Source organism: Astatotilapia calliptera, chromosome 16 (genome assembly GCF_964374335.1).
Source record: "Astatotilapia calliptera chromosome 16, fAstCal68.1, whole genome shotgun sequence".
Lineage (NCBI taxonomy): Eukaryota > Metazoa > Chordata > Actinopteri > Cichliformes > Cichlidae > Astatotilapia > Astatotilapia calliptera.
In genome coordinates, this window is record NC_137437.1 from 19,424,294 (window position 1) to 19,446,743 (window position 22,450).

At 39.8% G+C, this 22,450-nt stretch overlaps 1 protein-coding gene and 1 long non-coding RNA gene across 2 annotated transcripts in view; one reads left to right on the top strand and one right to left on the bottom strand.

Annotated features, from left to right (window-relative positions):
* The window catches only part of hs6st3b (heparan sulfate 6-O-sulfotransferase 3b), an 85,962-nt gene that overhangs the window by 19,680 nt on the left and 43,832 nt on the right, over positions 1 to 22,450 (top strand). The gene's annotated exons all lie outside the window — the stretch shown is intronic.
* LOC145421142 (uncharacterized) lies at positions 15,827 to 17,361 on the bottom strand. The gene is made up of 2 exons (XR_013902448.1): positions 15,992 to 17,361; positions 15,827 to 15,960 (listed from the first exon to the last, which is right to left on the bottom strand). It is a non-coding gene; the product is annotated as an uncharacterized LOC145421142 (long non-coding RNA).

Consider the following 22,450-nt stretch of genomic DNA (forward strand, 5'->3'; position numbering starts at 1 on the left):
GGAAACAAGAAATTGGATGGATTTTTTTTTCCATGAAAACTTGACCTCTGACCTTAACCTTAAAGTCAAGACACTGACTTTCAAACTCGTTTGAAATTTTTAGTAGATACACCTATGCTATCAATTTCAAACTCCTATGTCACCTCGTTCTTTAGTTATCACATTCACAAACTTGCATGTCCACGCTACCCGCCCAGCTGTTTGACAACAACACGGCTAAGAGGTAAAAAACCAAAGCAAAACAAAAAACGGGTGCAATCAAACATTATTATTGAAAAATCTGCCATCATATATGGAAATAAAATATGGAAGGCAAAAAATAGAGCTTTAAACGCTGAACTCTCTTAGCTTTTTTTAAACCACCTGCTGCTAGTAACAGAGCATCTGACGATACAAATTTGAAATGACTTCTTCCCTAAATCTTCGTTATGTATAAACACACTACTGGTTTGTCCTTGCTTCGATGATTATTAGGTCAATGTTAAGGGGCCTTAAGAAAGACTGGAAAAACCCTTGTTTAAGACGTCTGTGAAGGTTCTCAGTCATCCAGGTCATCGTAGTCAAAGGAGCTTGCAAAGAAAAGCGTCTGGACTTCTTTAAGTTGCTTGAAGACGTTTCACCTCTCATCCGAGAAGCTTCTTCAGTTCTAAGGTCAAATGGTGGAGAGTCCCAGATATAAACCTAGTGGGAGTGACCCCCCACAGAGGGACAAAAGGACCCCCTGATGATCCTCTAATCGCCTGAGCCAAGGTGGGAAACTGGGCGTGGGTCCCAATCAGCCAGAGTTTTGGGTGTGTTCATTGTGAAACCTGGCCCCACCTTATCATGCGAATTCCTGAGGTCAGATGGCCCAGGATGTGAGTGGGTGTTAAGGCGTCTGGGAAGGGATCTCAAAACTGGATTATAGATGGCAGAGAGTTGGTGTCGTAAACCCCCGCCTCTGTTCAAAGATGGTCGCTCACAGTGGACATAGATGGCTTCTTTCACTCGTCTTTCAAACCATCTGTCCTCTCTGTCCAAAATGTGAACATTGGCATCCTCGAAAGAGTGTCCTTTATCCTTAAGATACAGATGGACTGCTGAGTCTTGTCCTGTGGAGGTGGCTCTTCTGTGTTGTGCCATGCGCTTGTGAAGTGGCTGTTTGGTCTCTCCAATGTAGAGGTCTGAGCATTCCTCGCTGCACTGTACAGCAGACCTTAGAACTGAAGAAGCTTCTTGGATGAGAGGTGAAACGTCTTCAAGCAACTTAAAGAAGTCCAGATGCTTTTCTTTGCAAGCTCCTTTGACCTTGTTTAAGACCACTTTTAAAAATTACATGAAAGTCTAGCTCCATTACGGCACAATACTAATAACCCTACTTTTGCATTTTTAAAAATCTAACTAGATTATTAGAAAACTTCCTGTGGTGAGAAAAAAGTGCAAAAAGTTTTGCTGATACAACCCTAGTATGTATAGACTATAGGTATAAAGCAATAAAATGCTGCTAAGCAGCAAAAAAAACAACTTTGCCCTCTCCTTTGGGAGTCTTCAGTCCACAGTAGAGTAAATGAAGTCTGTATTCCTTTGGTTTACTTGAGATAGAAACTGTATTTGACTTGACCTCAGAAAAAGGGTTGTCTCCATAGGAGAGACAAACACGGGAGAAATACGGAGGATGATGATCCTGACTTTTTGGGTCTCAAAGGAACTCTGCCACCAAGTCAGTTCTATGATTTGCTTTGTCAGGAGAATAGCACAAAGATTATTTCATCCTCTCTTTACACACACACACACACACACACACACACACACACACACACACACACACACACATACATATATATGTATATATATGTATGTGTGTACACACACACATACATATATGTGTGTGTGTGTGTGTGTGTGTGTGTGTGTGTGTGTGTGTGTGTGTGTGTGTGTGTGTGTGTGTGTGTGTGCGTGTGTGTGTGTGTGTGTTCATCACTCTCAAACTGTTACAACTCTGTGCACATCAGTCTTTGAGCACTTTTTGATTCATGAGTACTTGAGGAGTAGACTGTAGAGGTGAAGTGTGCAGTGCCACTGAGACAGCGGCATGATGGAAAGGGGTTTCCTCTTGAGAACGGCTATAACCAGTGTGTCAGTATTCCCCTTTGGAATGGCTCCAAAGATAGCAAGTCATGCATTACTTGTGATGAGGAGTGGGATGAACTTTCATAATATGCAGAGAAAGCGTGAGAGGATCAGAGGAAAAATTGAGCAACAAATATACAGAAGTGTCAGTCTTTTTCTTTCGATCTCTCAATCTCCTTGTTGCTGTTTCTCTGTGTCTTTTCCTGTCTTTTTCTTCTCCCCTCAGCGCCATGATCAGCTTGTCAGCACTGCCGATGCCTTTGTTCATTGAGCAAGTCGTTCCACTCAGATAGTCAATGAAACTTTGTGTCTGTGAGCCAACTAAAACGCTCAAAGTCCCAGTCATCTGTCAGGCACAGCAGTTCACTCTGCCTTCTGATAATAGCGAGGCTGAGGGGGATCCCCCGCAGCAGCAGCAGCTGTCTTTTCAGGAGTAATTCATTGTGAAATGTTTGATGTGTACTGAGGAGTACAAATACATGTTACCTAGCCTTTAATAGGACCAGCCATCCTGATCATATATACTCAGATCAAAGCATATCTTGTTTAATAGTTTGGCTATTGAACTGATTATAGGCTCATATTGATGTAGCTGGTAGCAAGATATTAAATTGAAAATGTAGGCCCTGGGTGTTACAAAAGTGAAAAACACACAAAAAAAGTTTCCACTGACTTGAGTGTAAGTCATCTCAGAGGTGGCAAAAACAAAGCAGGAAATCAAAGGTTTCAATATGTTTGTATCGTAGCAGATAATCATCGACTTGTTTAGCTCTTCTTGCTAATTAGCTATTTGCACATTTATTGTCTGTGTATATATGATAATGCAATGGTCATTATTGATGTGGTTAGATACTATATATATCATCTTTCCACATTTATAAAACTAATTAAGTAATGAGTATAGTGAACACCTTCGCCTCTAGCGCCTCTAGAGGTGTGTAGTGTGAATTGCACAGTGGACTTCAGGCTGGAATAAAAGATTTAAGTGAGAGAAGAGATGCTTACTTTCACAGGACTCTATCCAGTCCTGTGATAAACTAAGCACACCCTTATTGTTTCCATAGGGATTAAGAGGGTAAGAAGCAGCCAGGTGCTACTAATAAAGTGCCCTTTATGAAGTGATAGTCAGTAGTGTGTTCACCCTTATAAAAACAGAGGTTTCAACAAACTTCCCAAGAGTTTATGTCCCAGCAAATTCACATCAAGGTCAGATATGCAATGTTCTTGTGAAACTGCAAAAAGCCAAAGAGCTACATCTTCGACTCTCCAGGGCTCAGTTAGCATGCTGAATGTTACATTTCGTGAATCTAAAACTAGAAAAAGACTGAACGTGTATGGTTAATTTGGATTGGATTGTCTAAAAAGAACATGTGTGTTAAGTTTGTATCTGAAAGAAAAACTTCTGGAACAATGTTATTTAGACTAAAGTGGTGATGTTTGACCATAATACGTGGCATCTAGTTCGGTGAAAATCAAACACAACACATCAATATAAACATCTCATACCAACTGCCAAGAGTTGGGCTTGTTCTTCAGCCACAAAACATGGAGACCTTGTAGTCACTGAGTCGAACATGAATCCCCCAGTATATATAAAAGTATGCTAGAATCAATTGTGAGTCCATCTTTCTGACAGCTAAAGCTTGGCCCAAACCACTTAGTCCAAATGTCAACCTGATTGAATGTTGTGGCAGGACTTAAGAGAGCTGTGCATAAATTAATGTACACAAACCTGAGACTGATAAAGTCATAAAGAATAATTACTTTTTTTTTGCTGCTAAAGATGGTTGTGCAAGTTATTGAATCATGAGGTGCACCTAGTCTGTCACAGGACTCTTTAGGAATCCTATGAAGAAAATATTCACCTGACTGTGAATTGATATGGAAGACGTTCTCTTTGGTCTCTTTAGCCTTTAGCATTTTGACTTGTTACCTTCTTTGATTTTTGAGGTCAGAAATGGCTACGTTTAGGGAAGATGGTCAAATGTTAATCAGACAGTCACAGACTTATCAGCGAATGCCAATTAGCTTTGGTAAGGTGCACTGATAAATTTTACACATGCATTGCACAAGTAAAGATATTGAAAGACAATGAAATAATACAAAAATGTCACCAAAAAAGACCAAATTCATTGTGAATATGTTTAAACAGTTAACAAAATGATGAGCCATAGAATTTGTCACATTATTGGGAATACAAATGCTGCAAAAACACAACACCACAACTACATAAACAGGTCCAGGCCAGTGATTTAGCTTAGCAGCTAGCTGGTAGCTGTAGACACAAGGTGACTACTCTGAGAAATGAACAAAAAGGAAACAGTGACAAAATAACTGGAACTGTCGGAAAACATACTATAATTTGTGAGAGTACTACTTTAGCAGCAGATATCCATTTAGCCGTTAGAAAGCTAATTTTAGCTTTGCTTTAGCTTTAGCTATCTACTCATAGGTGACTGAATTATCCTTATTTCCATACACATATATAGATATAGATATATATATACATACATACTCAATATTCTGTTTGTATAGTTTCCCTATTGATCCTGCACATGACACCATACATCTTGCTGCCTGCATTCATTTTGCCTTCTGCCTTCTGAAAGGCTCACACTTTTGATTCCACAACTTACAAAGAGATATTTTCAGGGTTATTTACCCTGTTGGTAGTGCTTTACACCATACTGCAGATTTTAGGCGCTTTTTTTTCACTTTTTTGCTAGTTGTTAGAAGTGGCAAAGAGACCCTTTCATGTAATACAAGCGCACCTAGCTCTCCCAGCAGTGACAACCTTGACAGTGAATAGCTAACTTTAAGCCTGTGTCTCCTGCCCCTTCGTCAGGTTGACATTTTGATTTGTAAGAACAAAAAGACCACATGCACAAAAGACAAAATGATGTGACATCAGGTGACTCTGCTCTTGCAGAGACTACTGGCTGTTGGTTAAGGACAGCTGGGCCTAGATTGGACTTTTTTTAAACAAACAACCAGATGAGGTAGGTGCAGAGGCAAACTGCAGGATGTTAACATTTGATCTGTATATTCATCTAACTCACACTGGCTTCATAGCCCCTTTTTATACACTACAAAGAATATTTTTTCTTCTGTTGAGTAGTGTGAGGTTTAATCAGAGAATGAATAGTTGCCAGCTCATGGCCCTCCATGCTGTCCTCTTTTTGCCAGCAGAGTAGTTTAGGTTACATATCTGGGATGCTCTTTGAGGCTCATCCTGTAATCTGAGCTGATCAGACTGCAACAAAAGCCAAAGGAGCACTGGAGCTGTGGAGCTATCGGGCCTGGGCATGGCTGCCGTTACAGCAGCGTGACATGAAGAGGATAAATCATGGATTTTATCAGGTTAAGATCCAAGACCTCACGGGTGCACCTTTGCTCTGTAGGTGATCAGGGAAGCTGAACAGCTCTGCTCTTAAGAGATGACCCAAGGTGATAGGTGTGCTGCAGTGGACCAGGCAAAAGCAGCTATCAAAATCTTGCAGTGCAAGACTGAGCACTGGCTACATTTGTCTGATAATGATGGTCAGGAACTCCTATCTCTCCAGCCAAACTCAGTGGATGCCAACTGTCCACAGGGGAGCGGGAGGCAGGAGGGGTATCTAACACCAGTATCACTCCAAACAGGGAGAACTGTGAAAGCGAGAGAGAGAGAGAGAGAGAGAGAGGGGGAGATTCGCCTGACCCTGTCAAAGCCCCCGACATACTCCACAGCTTCACTACACTAACAAGCATCTGAAGCATGGCCCTTAACAGAAAATAGGATCCATTTGTAGCTGTTGCAGGCCACACTGGAGTTCTCAGACATCTGCTAAGCATCGCAGCCCACTCGGTGTATTTCAGTTTTATTGTTTGTCACATGTGAAATGGCGACGAATGTGTGATTTATAGGGAAATAAAAAAATCTAACTCGGGGATTTGGACCAAGAGGAATGATAGACTGAGGCATGACACGCTGGCTGCCGTCTGAGCCGACGGACTAATAGAACGTCGCTGTGTCCATCTGTGGGTCCATCTGCTGTGACGAGTAGCGAATGCAGAACTAAGAGCAGCCTTCTAATTGAGGACCCAAAATCAAGATTATGGACACAAAAACTTGAGATAACACACGCACAAAAAAAATGGAATAGCTGGACTGAGAAAAAAAGAGTACTACAGACAGAAATCATTTCAGGGAGGTGGAGCGAGTTCATCTGCCTCATCTTTGTGATTACATGTACTTTAAATTAGTTTGTGGGTGAGAGTCTTTGGACATTTCTGTGCATGTGTGTGCTGTATGTGTATCTGCATGCGTTCACTTAAAGCTTAAATGCCCAGCTAACTAGCAAGACTACAGAAACCTAACTCTATTTCTGTGGATATAATGACACTATTGATTGAACAGTTGAGGAGAAGCCTCACTGTTTGTTAGGTCTAACCTTTCTAGTGTTGCATGATGAGATCGATTTTTGATGTGCACATTATATCCATAAAGCGCACGGTTTATTTTCCCCCTTTGCTATTGATCTTGTATCATTTTGAGGCACAGTATTGAAATGAGTATGAAGATTTTTATCTGTGAGACATAACGTGGATCAATGAGGAGTAGCTTACATGATCATATTTCAGTTTTAACCAGACATCTGGGTTTTTTGTGCATCTTTTTAACACTATGAGCGACATTGCAGTGCACAGGAGAACATTTTTGTTTGCTTCAGTTGATAACAATAAAAAGTGCCAATTAGAGGAGTCCCCATGAGTCCTGGGGAAAAGGTCATTGTGACAGCCTCATATTTTCACTGAATGCCCTTCACACAATGCGGAGCACCAGCTGGAGACCAAATCTTCTCACAGCGAGCACAAAACATAATGAAATTTATGTTCAGGCCAAAGCCGCAAACTGATGGTTGTCAGCATCAGCTAACCTGCGCTGATAACAGCGTGAGCTGTTAAGCAGCAGATTATACTTGTTAGATTTGTGGGAACATGCACAAAATTAACAGTGTAATTGAAAGCTGCTTCACTCCCAAAACAGGCACAATATAGGAAGACAGCAGGTGCACGAGGAGCAGGTGTGTGTGATGAAAGATGCTTTTTTTGTGAGGAGAAATTAACACCCTCTATGTCAGAGTTTCTGCAACCTGCACAGAATAGAAATTACCGAAACTGATGTAAGTTTATACACAGGCCATTTTAGTTCCTATAATATCCTATACTACAAATGCTGTTTATCACAAATAGTGTTATACTGAAACAATGTCTTTATTAATTATTACATTGATTCAAATATTGGATTATTTCATCTTTTTGTTAAATGTTAATGCTCACATAAAAAACACAAACTGCACCACTTTTCAATACACTCAGAAAAGGGTTTAAAATCAGGGATTTAATAATAGGTTTATGTTAAAAATGAATTGTTACATAATGTTTGTAATATATGCAAATTAAAGTTTGCATATTGCAGATGATGAAAATAATGCAGATCAGCTCATTATGACTTATTGAGCTTTACAATTCTAATGTTCTGTGGGAAAATTTGGGTCCTGAAGAAAACACTAGCAAATAGAAAATTGGTCGAATAAACACACCCGAATCAAGTAAAAGAACAAAAAGCACAGAAAGAATACTCAAGTGTGAGCATCAAAAGTCAAAGACTGATCAAAAAATTCACCAAAGAGTCTGAGCATCAGCTTTTACAGTTGAAGAGAAAGAACCAAGACATTGACTAATTTGGGGTAAAATGCTCTCTGGGGCAATCATTAGAGACTATGTCTTGTCTGTCTTAAGCTTAAAGAAAAACTTCCATCCAACCATTTATACCATTAAGACAGTCTTAACGGAAACACAACAGAAATAGAAAAAAAACACAATGCTGAGTGAAGCACAATGGACGCAGAGAAAAAAACTCACAAAGACAACAACAACAACAACAAAACCAATTCACAAAACACAAAGGAAGTGTTTTTGGGGAGACAATACTGTCAGAACAGCTACAGACGTGACAAGCTAACAGCAAGCGGCTAATAACAAAAATGTATCTACAGTATTATTTGAATTGTGCGATTAGTATAAGTGCTACCATGCATCTTTTTCTCCCTCAGGACACGGATGAATCCTCCACTTCTTTTAAGGGTGTCTCAGTGCAATCCTTCATATGTTTTGGTCTCTGTCAGCCACAGCTGGTCCGTCACATTATTGTCTCCCCAAAAACAATGCCTTTGTTTTTTGCGAGTATGTGTTGTGTTTTCTACTTCTATTGTCTTTTCTGCAACTTCAGCTGTGTTCTGTGTGCTTTTGCAGCATTTTCCTGCTGGTGTTTCCTTAAGTTGCAAACTCCAAACTCTCCAGAGCATCCATAGGATTGCACTGGAACAAGCATATAGAGCCTAAGGGTCCATGCTGTGTCAAACATGTCAAACCTGCTTTATACAATTATTATTAGGCAAGCAGGAGTCCTTGGATCAAATTTGCATGCTCTCCGTGCCCTTTTTTTGTCTCTCTAAATACCCCAGCTTCCTTCCACACTCCAAAGATTTGTTTTAGGCTAATTGGCAATTCTAAATTAGTAGGTGTGAATGTAAGTGTGAATGGCTGTTTTTCTCTCTGTGTTAGCCATACGATAGACTGGCAACGTGTCCAGGGTATGCTGTTCCTAATGACAGCTGGAATAGGCTCCAGCCCCCCCTTGCCCATGACCCTCAATTGGAGAAGCAGTGCATGTGTGGTAGAGTGTGACTGATGGCTGTGTTTTAATTGCTGCATTGTAGAAGAAGAAAGAACTAAGCAGAAATCAGACAACTGTGTAACAACCTGCTGCTTGCCAGCCCCTCTCCAAAACACTACACCTTGCATAAAGAGGAATCCATATGCATGTAACCATGTAAGTTCACAGTGTGCATGCTCTGAAAATAGCACAGACACACAGTGTGTCCAGAAATGGTTTTGAAACGTAGCAAATACACAGCTACACAAACATAAGCATATTATACTGGACATATAGTTTCATGAGGTGTTTCATGAGGCAACTATTGTTGCAATTTGGCACTATAGGAATTGAATTGAATTGAGTGATGTAATCAAATGGGATTATATACCCAGGAAAAAGAGATAATGAGAACAATGTGGCATGATGCTATTTACACAGTAAGCTATGTGTGGTTGCAATTGTGACAAATGTCTACAGCAATGCTACTGGATGTGTGAGGCTTTACTAAGGTGTGGCATTGTTTACCATGTTTACTGTCTTAAAATGTTAGCATGTGGTGGTGCTAGTTGAAAATGTAGGGAAACATCAAAGTCAGTAACAACAACTACCAGGCAACCCACCTGGTAGTTGTTGCAGTCTCCAGCAAAGGTGTTGCTTGTCAAACATTTGACCAGGATTAAACTTATATCTGCACTGAAAGCAAAAAAAATAAGATCTTATGGATTTCTTAAATCACTTTGACAGCAGCCCTTTTTAGGGCCATGTGTGCCCACAGTGTTGTAGTAAAGCTGTCACGTTTGACCAGTTTACCTGCTCAGGAAGAAATTAATATGACAGACCCATTATCTACCGCTTTGCTAAAAATGTAAGACTGTTTTATAGGTGATGGCAGGAGCTCTGTTCTCTTGCAAAGAATAAACCACGCACCGCCCCAGGAAATTATTTTTCTATTCATCAGTGTTTTCCACTTTGCTTATTCTATTACATTTCATTTTCTCCCCTTTGTGATTCTTTTTCTTTTTCCTCCTAAGCTTTCATTCATTGAACTCGTGATGAAAAATAACTAATTTGCATAGATGTGAATAGAGAAAAAAGCACTAATTCAGTTCAATGTGATTTCAACCCAAATCAAAACCTGTAGAAAAAGAGCTCTGGAGATTCCAGCTGTGACTCGGCTCTCGTTCTGCATTTGTAATTCATACACCTCAACGGCTGTTACAAATATTAACACACAACATTTCACAATGTATACACTTCGCCTTTACTTCAACACTTGTTCCGGCTGAAATGACAATAATTGCAGACCCAGAATCCACGAGGAAGTGTAGAGGCATCCTGTGAGTCTCGTATAATAAAGCTGAAATTTAAATATTTAAAAAGCTCCAGTGAATGAAATATCCTTGATTAACTCTATATCACTGCTGTAGGTTTCATAATGACTGTTTTATGATTTTTTTTATTGAAAGATTCATTAAACACAGCCATACTTTTCATAGTTAAGTCCCATTAGTCTGCCTGTTTAACATAATAGGTCATAAGGTTTAGGTAGTTGTGCTTTACGCGATTATAATGAAGGGAAAATGTGCTTGCTGTAACACATTTGGTGCAGCTCAGTGATTGCTTCAAGTGAAATAGGAGTCTGTGCTCTAGCTAGAGTTCAGACAATCCCCCATTACGCTGTTTGTTGATCCTGATACCACATCTCACCTGGAAAAAAAATCCTTCGGAGTGTACCATAGATACAGCGCAGAATGAAGAAGAAATACAAGCTTGTTCAAATAACATCTCTAATTAACTGAGTGGGAATAATAGGCTAAGCGGGCACAGACACAACATTTCAGCTGTTATAGTCATGCTCCACAGCATCAAGAATAACCGTGCTTGCATGAGGGCTGCAACAATTATTTCTATTTATAAAAAGGTCAGATAAATGTAGACAAGATACCTGTTGCATTTTCCCGGAGCGCACGCTTACAGAATACTGCTTGTTTTGTCTAAACCAACAGTCCAAACCCCCAAAGTCCTTTTTTGCAACATTATGCAAAGATAAACAGCAAATCTACACAACAGAGAAGCTGAAAAGAATATTCCTCTATTTGAAAAATGACTTAAACATTTACCTGAATCAAAATAATACGTTTCCAGCAGGTAGTCGTAAATACTGACTGATTATTTCTGTTGTTGTTCGTTTTCTTCTGTCTACATAAAAAAGGTAGAATGATTGCTTTGTTGTGTATATGTTGTTAACCCAATCACAAACTCTAAGCCTGTTTTTTTAACCAACACTTGAAGGAAAAATAATTTTAGCAAATCAGAAATCTAATGATGCACCTAGTTGAACTTTACAATTTACATGTTTAAAATTCAGCATACTGCATATTAATTAAATTAATTAATTAGTTGGCCAATAAAAAGAAAAGAAAATTTTATTTATTGCTATAAAAAAGTAGAGAGTTGCACTTTAGCTCAGGTCAAACAGCAGTTCGACCTCACGCAGCAGTAACAGTTAACTCTCCAACAGTGTTGTGTCAGGCAACTTCTCAGGTGCAAATCCAGCTTCACATTTCATGTTTGTGGGGAGACAGAAATCTGCTGATGGTGGCGCGTTCATATCCTTTTTGATATTCATTCATAAAATCAAATTTAGTATGTTTGTTGATGACTCTATCGCACACTTTTGTGTCTTTTTCAGCTCAGAGGTAACTTTATGACTGCATATATTGCAGCGGCGTTATTATATAAGAACAGGGAATCTGAATCCCAGCTGCCGCTCACATGCACGTCTGTGGTTGTCAGAAAAGATCTACACTGGGTATAAAATATTGAGCGAGAAAATACGAACACAAATATGAGTACAAATCTCTGAGTTGCGATTAACCCAGCCATTAATCTGCCTTTTGTTTGTATTGTATTTTTGTGTTTTGCACCATGGCTCGCTGCTCCCATGTGGAGTGTATTGAGCTCTGCAGCGGGACCAGTGGACCACATCCAGTCTGTTGAACACAGGCGGGGGTTATTTTCTTGCAGAAGTTCAGCTCCTCGTAGCAAGCTGTGATAGGGTCCCTGCGGGTCAAAAGAAACCCAAGCCTTTTTTAAAATACTTCACAAACAATGAGCCAAAACAATAGGACATTTTAAGTTTGGTTAGTCAGTAAGCAGTAATATAAAGTCAGAACTTACTGAATGCAGAGAGCAGCAGAATGTATACACAATAATCTTTTTGTATTACACTTGGTGAATATGATCCCTGACTCAAAGGTCCATTTTTTTACTCTACTATGTTGTTGAGTTTGTGTGCCAGGCTGGAAAAATCTTTTACACAGAGCTCTCCCTAGACCCAATCGGCACAGATCTCCTCCGCAGTGGATTCATGGCAGGAGCATATCAGCGATGGGCATTTGATATTGCCTCTGCAGCAGAGTCACATAATCCAGTTTGTGGCCCAAAAAAAGAATAAAAATGTTAATTCAACTGCAGCCGAATAATCCCCTGAAATAACAAGCTTAAAAGCTAAAACCCTCTATAATTTTATCTGGAATCTTCCATACACTGACACCACAATGACATCAAAGCAGGACAGGAAATGCATGGCTAACAAATCAATAGACAGAAGAGTCATATTAAGGCTTAATTCGTGGCAAAGTGGAGCTTTAGGAAAGCTGTCGGGCTCAGATGATACACACAGAGACTGAATCAGAGATATCCAGCCTGCTGTGCCACTCATCCCATTGTGGTCTGGGGCTCGAGGCTGTGTGTTATTGCACGAGTAGTTTTACACTTTATACTTCCCTTTCTCTTCATGGAGCAAATGTTAGAATGTGGTGTTGAACAAAAAACACTGAAATTGGTTTGGCTTGGACTCAAATGTCACTGGCAAGTCAATGCGAAATTAAACCAAGAAAAAGCTTTTGTACGATACTAAACTGACTTCTCAGTTGTAGATTCTGTTGGTTGTTTTTCCCACAAGTAAATCATATTCTACAGTTTTGCACCACATGCGGGTTTTAAGGAGCTGCTTAAGGTAGATTAATGAAAATGCTATTTTAGTCAACAAATCAAGCCTAGTATATGTTTGGAACTATGCACTTGTATAGTATCCAGTCCCACTTATCACAATTACCACTTTTAAAGTTGCATATCTGTGGAAATGTATCGATTAAGGAGTACATTCTCTTAGAGGTAGTAGATAAATTCTACAGGCTGTGTTTGAGACATTGAGGGTGGAATTTATTTACTACAATCCTTAGGTAATTGGCCAAGAACACGGCCAACATCACCACTTCCGGTGAGGGCGATCAAGGCTCAAGAGTTGGCAGTTTGTCTTGTAATCGGAAGGTTGCCGGCTCGAGCTCCGGCTCGGACAGTCTCGGTCGTTGTGTCCTTGGGCAAGACACTTCACCTGCCGCCTACTGGTGATGGCCAGAGGGGCCGATGGCGCGATATGGCAGCCTCGCTTCTGTCAGTCTGCCCCAGGGCAGCTGTGGCTACAACTGTAGATTGCCTCCACCAGTGTGTGAGAGTGAATGAATAGTGGAATTGTAAAGTGCTTTGAGGGTCTCGAAAAGCGCTATATAAATGCATTCCATTATTATTATTATTATTATTACTTCCAGTAGGATAATGTACCATGTTACAACGCTCAAATAATATCGAACTGGTTTCTTGAACCAATAGGATGTACGGCTGACTAATCTGAAGCAACTACCATGTCAACATGATACCAAAATCTCTCAAGAGTCCTTCCAGCACCTTCATCTACCAACCTGGTAGCATACCAACTAAAGTAGCCAATGAGTGCATGTAAATAGAGTTCAGAGTGGGTTTCCTCTACTTTTGAAATGCTAAAATGTTCGAATAAAGACAGAATTCACCCTCTAAGCTACTGTAGCTAGCCCACTTGATGTTCCTGTACCAGCCCACCTTATGCATGATTTCTACATATTTTGTTTCTAGCCACATAAATAACAGCACAATAAGATAAACAAGCCTACCGGCCATCGCTTTCCTCACAATACAGAATCAAAAGGTTGTTAAAGCCAGCCAGCTGCAGTGCAATTTAATTGAGCCTGGTTACGCTTATTAATTTTCATGCCAAGAGGTAGATGGGAAAATTGATGCTACTCTTTTATCCAGTTGCAAAATATAAACTACAGCCAGCAGCTTCTTAGCTTAGCATACAGGATGAAAGGAGGATGGAACAAACAAGATACAACAAAGGCAACCTCCCACGCTGGAAAAGGAAGTCAAAAAAAGAGGCGGTAAAAACCGCATTTCTTCAACAGGCCACTTGAGGCCTGGTCCTAAAATGAGTCAATCCCCATGGACTCTGGTGTTATAATGACCAGCTTTACAGCATCAAACGGTATGTTTAAAGGGTGCTAAAGTTTTGCACAACAGTGTCATTCTTCAACATGGCCGGTATGATTGTTAAGTGACCTGCTGTCTGTGCAGGTATCTGCGTGCATAAGCTTAGTGTTAACTTGACTAGCAAGCTGCATCTATAGTCTCTACAGGTAACTTAGGGCTGCACTCTCCCATCTGAATATTGGTATCACTCTGGCACCAAAAATAAAACAAAAACACAACACCTGCCACAGGATAACAGTAAGGCTTCACATCACAGTTGTCAAAGAGACTTTTTCTGTCTTTTATTTACAGTCTGTGGTTAAAAAGTGTAAATTGGTGAGCAGTGCTGGGTGTAACGCATTACCAAGTAAGTAATCACATAGTAACATATCAATATAATGTGTTGCTGTACTAAATTCAGTAATTACGTTACAGTTACAGTTATGTTGTTACTTGCGTTACAAAGGTTCCTCGGTTATCTGAATTCCTGGTGGACAGAACAAAAAAGACATCAAACAGACATGTTTTTCCTTCTTCTTCCACACAGACACTACAATCAGCAACACCAATGCAGCCTTTGAGGAGTGGAGATATGATCATCATAATCATATGATTGTTGGGGTTTTCTCTATTTTCTTTGTATTACATAACATAAAGCGCCTTGAAGCAACTATTGTTGTGATTTAGAGCTATATAAATCAAATTGAATTGAATTGAAGCACTTTTATTTTTATTGCACGAAAGAGCAAGAGCAGGATGGTAAAGTGGAAAGTGCATCCAGGACAGAAACAACTGGATTACACTGCTAACACTAACACAACTCTTTGCAAGCGCCTGCAAAAATATGCTACCTTATTTTTGATGACCCTTTGATATGTGGTAGACATAATAACATTATGTAGCTCATATGCTGTTACTAAGACACTAGATAAACATGAATGGACAAACAAGTGAAAATAAATACATGGTGGCTGAAAAATGCAGACCAGCAGGTTCAAACTGAGGACTTTTCCAGCCAGTCAAAAGACCCAAAATGCCAAAATTCAAATCAGTAAATATGTCAAGCTGCAGTCCCACTGATAGAACCTGTTTCCAGGTTTTTCTGATGATGGGAGTATTTTTACCTTTTCAAAGTGTCAGTGTTCGTGTTGAGACACCTCTCTTCGCAGAGAGAGGTGTCAAACCAAGCAGCATGGTCTCAATGTGGTAATTAGACATGGAGGGCTGTAACCCAGTCTGACTCAAGGACACTTCACTCTCAGTACGGCCTCCTCTCCACCTTTAGCAATGCCTCCACTGCTCTCCCTGAATATTGCCCGGGAGACATTGTTGTGAAATGGAGCTTCATTCTTTGATTTTTATCTGTATGCTACATCAGTCCATATTAGAGCTGTCTCCATGTAGGTCCAGCACCACAGAGGAAATGAGTAATGCATTACAATCGGCGATTTCATCCTCCTTGAGAGTCTTGTGAGTCCCATTCTGCTTTATATACATATTAAATGCATATACCGAAATGGCTTTGAGGGTGGAAATTGAATGAGATAGTTTGAGATTGATGTTCGGAAAGTCATGCACTGTCACAAAAGTGATGGCAACTTCTCTCTCCGGGCAAGATGTGGCGATGTGGTGATACCGTGTGCAGCACATACATCATAAATGGCCTGGGGCCCGTTCTTCGTACCTCGCTAAGTAGGTTAGCCGGATTAGATTGTTGACGATTTCGCGTGATCCTGGATCAGTCGGTTCCCCGAAGCTCATCCGGGACTTGCTGTCATAGCAACAGAGCCGTAAGCGTAAACCTGCTCGGGAGCAGGTTCACTTTATGTAAACAGGATTAGATCGCGGCCACGCAGGTATGTCCGCTTCATTTATACGAAAGCAACAGCGATATTCCACCACTGTTTCACCATAAATAAATATTATCAATGTAACTAAAGACAATGCAGCACCTGATCCATTTATTGATTTCACACAGATACATACAGGTCATTTCCTAAAAAAGGGAAATGTACTATTAACATTCTATTACATGTATGTGATTATTACAGATGTAATTCATATTTCAGAGTAGTAATTGTAAATTACTTCGTGTAATCAAGATGAGAGACCACGGCTATAAAAGCGAAGGTGGATTTGGGAAGTCTGTCGCAGCCATGTCCTGTCCGTATACGCGAGCAGCCCATTGCGGAAGGTGCAAGATTGATAAGGAGAGTCCTCAGAATTCAGCGTATATTGTGGGATAGACAGGATCCTTTAGCTCAGCGCGACAGTGTGCTCATAGAGAGATATCGATTTTCCCGTGAGGGTATTATTTACTTAACCAACTTGTTGACGAGGGGGTGCAGGACCACCACCTGTCTTTTTTTCCTCTGCCCTTTTCTTGGTTGCTGTTATGAACAAACTAACAGAGTATTACAGGCCAGTATTACCTTGCCAAGAGACGCAAAGCAATCTAAGAGATAAATATTACCATTCTGTAGAATACTCCTGTATTCCACTTTTACTTGTTCCCATTTTCTTGTGGGTCCTGTTGTGGCTCTAATGTGAAAGGGGATATAATATAACATATTATAATATAATATAATGCCATATGATATTGGACAATATAGTGTCATATGATAGATCTACCCTACCGCCTACTGGTGTTGGCCAGAGGGGCCGATGGCGCGATATGGCAGCCTGGCTACAACCGTAGCTGCCTCCACCAGTGTGTGAATGTGGGAGTGAATGAATAGTGGTATCGTAAAGCGCTTTGGGTGCCTTGGAAAGCGCTATATAAATCCAATCCATTATTATTATTATTATTAAATTACCTACGAGTTTGATTTGTCAGCAACTTTCTGCCAGCCCTCTCTCCTTGCTTTTGCAGCCTTTGCAGTGTTCTCTTGCGTTTTAATTAAACTCTGAAACTCCTGAAATCCCTCACTCAAGAGTTCTTGCTCTGCTGCCGGAAAATACCGAGCACGCCCCTTCGACATTTTCGCCGACCAATCAGCGGGTTGCCGATCAATGTTTCTACTATCGATGCGTAGCCCCTTTTACGACGCCCAGTGATGTCACATTCCTGCGTCCAGCTGTAGTAATCGTCAACAGCAGGTGTGTTCGGGGAACCGGATTAGCGAGCTCACGGTTAGCGCGATGATTTGATCTTGGATGTGTCATTTGATCTTGGATGTAGTAAGCGACGTACGAAGAACGGGCCCCTGAATGTGTCTAATGTTGCATCATGTCTGAACCGCTCTAAGCTTTCCTCTCTTTAAGCTCCATGTAGTGCCATGTAGTGTAAGGAGAAGATGAGGAAGGAGGAGATGGATTAACTAGATGCTCAGCTACACAAGAAAGCCTTTTCATCCTGCTACTGAACTGCAATGGGCAGGGACCTCACATCCTCCCAGAGACCGCAGTGGTACGCCATACAAGTAGTAATTGGCTGTGATGGCCAGATTCTAGATGGCAAACCACGCTGAGGTGAAAAGAGAAATGCACGTGGTAATAAGTCAGAGCTATTATTCTGATCTCAGTAATCCTTTCCCTCCAGTGCTGCAAAGTCAACTTGTGCAAGGAGTCAAACTGAAATTGTCAACACCTTAATGTAGAAAAATAGAAACGCATCTCAAATTGACGCGCCATTCGTTTAAAAAATAGCTTTGCTCACAACACATTGAATTCACTTACCATGGGATTTTTTTTTCTATTTAAATTATTCAGATGCATTTTGAAAAGCGCCCAGGCATTAGTTTTAAGAATTGGTGACAAACAGTCATCATATTTTGGCTCATACCTGCCATTATTTAAAGATGCAGTGAATAAAGCTTCTGCAATAAGTGGTCTTTTTTGTCAAAAAAGTGAAGCTTCCAGTGCTCCCGCTTTTACGACTGCAATCATTCATGTTTTTCTTTTTCAATAAGTCTGTCGAACATTTAAAGGGAAGTGAAGGCACTTGTTCTTCTTCATTCTGTGAAAGCAAATCTTTCCACTGGCTCGTTCACTGTGGACTCCCAGTGAAAAGCCTTCACAGTCACAGTCATGGAGACGCAGAAGGCTGAACCATCCTAAAATCAGAAATAAAATGATTCTTTTTTCTTAATTGTTAGCCTGCAAATATACACAACTTTGTGCCCAACTATGCTAACGCCAAAGCTATATGAAAGGTTTTACCAGATAAGAGTTTGTGGTTTTCAGACTACAAACCAGACTCCATTAACAAGCTGGAAAAGATGGCTTTTATATAAAATAAGATAAGATAAAACCAACTATTAGTCGCAGTTTAATTGATGGTTCTAACGGCTGTTGTTTTAAATCTATATCTATCCTATCTATCTATTTTGCTATAACTATACAATTCATGGTGGGGGCTGGAGCTTATCCAGGTATCATGGGGCGAGAGGCAGGGTACACCCTAGACAGCTCTCCAGTCTCTGACAGGGCTAACACAGAAATACAGAAGCCTGCAAGCTCACATTCACACCTATGGCCAATTTAGAATCACCAATTAACCCAAAAAGCAAGTCTGCAGGAGGTGGGAAGGAAGCCAGACTACCAGTGAGTGAGCCTACAACAGCAGGTGAATGGCATGGTGAAAACATACAAACTCCACAATGAAATGCCCCAACCCAACCCCAAAGGAATTAAAACACACAACCTTCTCATATGTGTCTTTAAAAAAAAAAGTTAGTTAACATCTGCAAAGCTGTAAGGGGGTTTGAACAACCTTGGCCTTTATAGGTGAGGGACACTTGGGAGAATTTTAAAATACATTGTCATTTTCCTTACTGTCAGCCCAGAGGGCGATTTCAAAAACTCCATCAAATATTGACATTTTAACTTCCACCTAATCAAAATGGTAAAAGGAGCCAGTGACACTAATGTTATTTAACCATTTATCAGCTGCTAAATAAGTGCTTGAAGGCAGGACTTCAGGGGTCTGTGAGGAACTGAAGGTTAAACTACAGCTAAAAGACTGAATAAGATAGATAGATAGATAGATAGATAGATAGATAGATAGATAGATAGATAGATAGATAGATAGATAGATAGATAGATAGATAGATAGATAGATAGATAGATAGATAGATAGATAGATAGATAGATGCCATCTCCATATTTTATACATGTGTGTCAGAATATCAATCATTTATATCCTTTACACGCTTTGTAAGCGTGTATCACATGCTTTAATATCACATTCTAACACTGCTGGGTGGTTGTTGCCTTCATAGATTCCTCGACTTTACTTTCACAGGCTTTTATGTCACACGCTGCAATTTTCTTTCATCTTTGCTTTCATTTTATTTATCAAACTGCAGGTAGCCAACCTTGCATGCCTCTTCACATATGATTTAATGCTGTTTACGGAGTCGAACATTTTGTACCTCTGCATATTTTCACACAGTGGATGAGCTGACGCAGCAGGTAGAGAGCAGGGGACAAAAAATATTGTCTGAAAAAGGCTCCATTTGAAATCTTTATTCATTTCCTGCACTTTCGCTAAACGCTCCGCAGATGTGTGAACTTTCTTTGTGCTATGGCGGTTCTGTGAAATGAAGATGACAAAAATATTCTGTAAATATAAATGAAGTGTCAAAATTTGGATGTTGAGAATGTAAAAGGTTGACCTAAATGCATCCAGGAGACTTTCTTTTCAATTTCACTTCTTATGCTCATTAGCTTTCAAACTGCATTCTTGTAGTGGACAGAGTCAGCCGCAGTGCAATCCCCTTGAAGCCACTTGATACATTGCTCAAGGGTTACATGGTGTACATGATGTCTAAATAATCTACTCCCGAGTAAACAAGTTCCCAGCTGGATTAGTGCCTCCTGCTGAGTCTGGGGATTAAGCCGGCAAAGATGTCACTGGTCAGCCTCACTATTTTCACACCAAACTAGTGCAAGCTAATTTTCAAAAACTCGACTCTGGTTTGCAGATTAAAACGGGGGGGAAATTGTACCCTTGAGTAACCTAAAGTGCACATTTCTTGGACGAATGCACCTGTAAAGAAGCTGCTTGGTATTCAATTCAGTTTGAATTATATAGTGCCAAATCACAACAACAGTCCCTCCAAGGCACGAAAATAGATATTTTATTTCATTTTTTTTAATATCCCCGAGCAGAAGGTGCACAAACACTGTCTTGTTGTATTTATATATTACTAAATTGTTTTCCCAATTATGCTCTGCTTACAAATGTAACTGCTGTCTGGATTCTGTTCAGAGGCAAAGTTTTTTGGAACGAGTGCTGCAAGGCTGTCAGAGGGGATGGTGGGTGTTCAAGCTGTAAGATTGCCAACAGAGTTCAGTTTTCACATCCCATCTGTGGTTTGGCAACAAAGGAAACAAAAGCACTTTGATTAGGGTTCAGTAAAGACTGAGGTTTTGTTAAAAAATTAATCAACATGTTGTTTCTGAAGTTGCTGTGGACTTTTCTGTAGAAGAGCAAGCAATGATCGTACAATAGTGATGTAACATATCATTGTTAAAACTACTGTACATGCGCTTATACTTGTGCACTTGTGTTTTGCTTATTTATATCACATGTTATGGGATTTTTTTTATTGCATTTACCTGAAAACTTCAGTTTCTTTGCATATTTTGAGAAACAATACCAAATATGATTAAGACGTTAAATGAAAAGCAAAAGAAACAACCCTTCTGCTTATTTTTTTTAACATTCTTGTGCTACAACTTGCTTTATTCTGTCTTCCTCAAAGCTATACTAATTATTTTGTTTCTATTTTTTGTTCTATGATGTGCCAAATATTTTCAGTTGGCAAAAGGTTTACATTGCAGGTAGGTCTGTTCAGCACCCAGACTCTTACACTGCAAAACCATGCTGCTGTAGTAGATGCAATATGTAGTTTAGCATTTTCTTGCTGAAATATGCAAGGCCTTCCCTGAGAAAAAAAACATAATCTGGATGGGAGCATATATTGCTCTAAAAGCTGTATTAACCTTTTAGTAATGGTGGTATTCTTCCAGATGTGCAAGCTGCCCAAATGGACCCCCACATCATCAGAGATGCTTTTGAACTGAGTGCTGAGCGCAAGGCAGATGGTCCCTCTCTTCTTTAGTCGAATTCAGTTTATTTCTATGACTCTCCAAATATGTCACTTAACATGTATTTTCTTATTTCCTTATTTCCTTATTATGTTAGTAAGAACAGAATTCAGCTGGAGTTACAGTACATATGGATAGGTGGCAAAATGAGGAAAAAATAATACTCAACTCCTGCAGTTAGGTCAAGAAGACGTTATGCTTTGGCTATGGGGCCTTTGGCTACAATGTTTGGGTCCACATGTCCCCTCAGACTGAGGCAGACGCAGCGAATCAGACTTCATATGCAAAAACCTCTAGGTTTTGTTTTGAATAAGCATTTTTTTAAATCAAGCTTAATGTTCAGGTTCAATAAGTTCACTTTCATTTCAATGAAAAGGTTACTAGTCGCTGTATTAAATGTCTTATTATCAAAAAAAAAAAGTAATTAATTCAAATAATTGATTTTGCAACAAATCTGATTCCCTTTTGCAGTGAAACCCACTTTTTCCTTCCTGTGCTTTTTTGCAGAAACCACTTGTAATTACGGGCCTCTTCATTACTTAGATAAACAGCCTATATTTACACATGGGTAACTTTCATACTGTTTTAATGCTTGACTTTTTCTGTAGGTATTTCCTTGTTAGTAGGCTTCCAGCTGCCACTGGAGAAGTTCTGTCCTAGTGATAGAAATATAGCTTAGCATGGCAAGTTTGGTTAGGCCAACAAAAAAATAACAATTTAACTTTTACCTGAGGTGATAGGAAAGAAAACTATTTCACACCTTAATAAGCAAAACATTTTAAGAGCAAAAAATGTGTTTCTTACCTGCATATTTTCTCCCCATGGGTGTCTGGGCCAAAAGAGTCTCTATCCCAAGTGCCTGGGGCCTCTCCGGTGAACTCTTATTTTAGATTAAAGGTTGTTGGACAGGTAAGGACACCAGTTTTGACAAGACATAGAAAACAGTTGAAAAATGTAAGATAAAAGATGAAGCTGGAACATCACAAAGGATAGAAACAGAATCGTACACATGAAATAATAGAAAATAAAAGCACACTTTATAATGAAACAATAATAAACAAAATAATAAGCACCATTTGATAACAGTCTGAACAAACCTACAAATGAAACTTGACCTGGTAAATGTCACATGACTGCTTCATGTCTTTTGATTGGTTTTGCTTTGGACATAGATGCATAGGGATGTGGTGCTCAGAGGTTTTTTGCCAACAGACCATGTTGTGAAAGCGGCTCAGT